Source organism: Saccoglossus kowalevskii, chromosome 12 (assembly GCF_978046115.1).
Source record: "Saccoglossus kowalevskii chromosome 12, keSacKowa6.1, whole genome shotgun sequence".
Classification (NCBI taxonomy): Eukaryota; Metazoa; Hemichordata; class Enteropneusta; family Harrimaniidae; genus Saccoglossus; species Saccoglossus kowalevskii.
The window spans coordinates 23823654-23826025 of record NC_140652.1 but is presented as its reverse complement, the minus strand read 5'-3'; the positions used below and the strand labels follow the sequence as shown (position 1 = coordinate 23826025).

Sequence of the window (2372 nt, the reverse complement as noted above, 5' to 3'; positions counted from 1 at the left end):
TTTTCAACACAGATACAGCATTATCAAAAGAAAAATGTCTGTCTGGACGTCTGATGTTTTTGTTACACATGACAAACAAAATGTCATGAGTCATGAATTAATGGTATGCTGTTGGGTACTTTTCCTACTGACATATATAACATATATTTTCTGATATATATGTAGGCATGGCAACCCAATATCATGCGTCACTTCCGTGAATACCCAATCTGATTAAAATCTGATGTAGTGTACGGGCTTTAATTATTTTGGCTATAAACTTGTTTTAATTTTATTTTTTTTACTTTTGTTATTAATGCCCTTTTATTTTATTATTTTACTTTGATTTTGATTTTTTTAATTCCGCCCTACCTACATCTGATCCGACGCCTATGTAAGTCCCGTTCAAATCTCGCGTAAGTAACAGCCAATCACAGTCCCCCTTTTATACAGGCTGTCGGTTGCTTACTTTTCAGTGTATACGGGCAATTCTTCTGTACATTTATATTTTGCCCACTTGAATAAACCATTAATAGAAAATTGCTAGTATATTTTTATTTGCAAAAGAAATTCCACAGCATTTTACAATTTTTGTCATTTCATTGAATATTTTTTTCACTTCCAACAAATGTGTACACTTCCAGATACATCTTCGCCAGCCAAGGTTCGTTCATTCAGTCATCGCTTCAATTTTACATCACTGAGCATAATTATCTAGAATGGAAGCAAAAAAAAAGTAAATCGTAATGATTAGAACACTGTAAACAGCTATAGTAAACAATGCAAACTGATTTTAAATTGTATAGCGGTCACCGGCCCACGGCATCGACGCAGAAAATTGGAGCAAAACAATATTTCCTGATCAATTGCGATGTGTTCCAAATAAAAAATATATTATTCCAGTCCAAATCAGCTCATTTACTTTAATAAAGTGTTATTGTATAATGTACAAAATGTTGATACAATTTGATGAATATTTACGGCTTCAATATCGTAGACGATTTTGGCCCGATCGTCAACAAAACATCACCCGTCTCCAGGGCAGGCGACTGGAAAAAGACACTGGTGTTCGGTCGAACCGGTGGAAACAAAATCGTCACTCCCAGAATAACTATGCAAAATAACGATCTAAAATCGAACCATTCGAGCCACAATATTAACATAAAAATGACTTTCGTTGCATTTGACAATGATAAACTTACCGAAAAGCCGTGTTTTTCTCGGTCGGTATAATCCGCCATTTTATTTGAGTGTGTTTGCCATCAGACTCTGCCCGGTGACGCCATCATGTGCGCTATAGAAGGAGGTCTGTGATTCGTTGACTAAAATCGTCGATAGTGGGTCTCGTTGAAATCTCGTTACATAGGCATCGGTTCAGATGTAGGTAGGGCGGAATTAAAAAAAATCACAAAATCAAAATCAAAGTAAAATAATAAAATAAAAGGGCATTAATAACAAAAGTAATAAAAAATAAAATTAAAATAAGTTTATAGCCAAAATAATTAAAGCCCGTACACTACATCAGATTTTAATCAGATTGGTGAATACCAAGAAATGCCGAAAATCCCGATTGATCTCTGCGCACACATGTCGCAACCAATTTCGCGGAAACACCGGTACCGTATAAGTTGAAAACTATTATCTTCTAATAAACGAATGTATAAATGGCTCCATATGTATGATTGCATGTTGTAACTCAACAGTGTGATGTAATATAGAATAGATCAAAATAACAAAATTAATATTATTCAGTGGTAACAATGATAAGAGATTTTCAAATTTAAGCAGCGCTCAATGGTTTAACTTCTGGAGTATACGGGACACGGGCAAACGTATAATATTATGTTTAATGTTAAACGCTCGGTATTGACAAGCGCCCCAAAATGAAAATATTACACATTCATTGAAAGTACTGATTACATCTTCCTTTGTTGTTCTAGCTCTTATGACAATGTATCGACTAAGCACAATCACCCCTGGTGTCACTGTGAGTTACGTGACACGACTGACAATAAATCGTGCATATTCAATTAAATTCAGATTGTTACTAGGCATATTTTTTGTTGTTAAAAATGATGTACAGTGAAGCACCACTGCATACTCCCCGACATGACACACCGCGATCCAGCTCATCTCGTCTCTCATGGCGAGTCGTAGCAATGTGTTTGCGTCTCCGGCGACGAAATCACAGTTTTTGTTATAATCGAGACGGAGTCGGATTTGTCAGATTCAATACTTGTAAACGTCTGAATTCGTGATAGTGGTGAGACTACGTCTAAATGACCCTGATACTTTTATTAAATATTTTCAGACTGTTCTTGTTTACATATGTGGAGCGCTAAAACATAAAAAAACTAAAACTACACTCCGCGAAACCACGCTCATCTTGTAAT

The 2372-nt window shown here is 35.6% G+C and overlaps 1 long non-coding RNA gene across 1 annotated transcript; it reads right to left on the bottom strand.

The window, feature by feature from the left end:
• Positions 1-519: 519 nt before the first annotated feature.
• LOC146735653 (uncharacterized) lies at positions 520-1507 on the bottom strand. The gene is made up of 2 exons (XR_014931163.1): positions 1182-1507; positions 520-693 (listed from the first exon to the last, which is right to left on the bottom strand). It is a non-coding gene; the product is annotated as an uncharacterized LOC146735653 (long non-coding RNA).
• Positions 1508-2372: the final 865 nt, after the last annotated feature.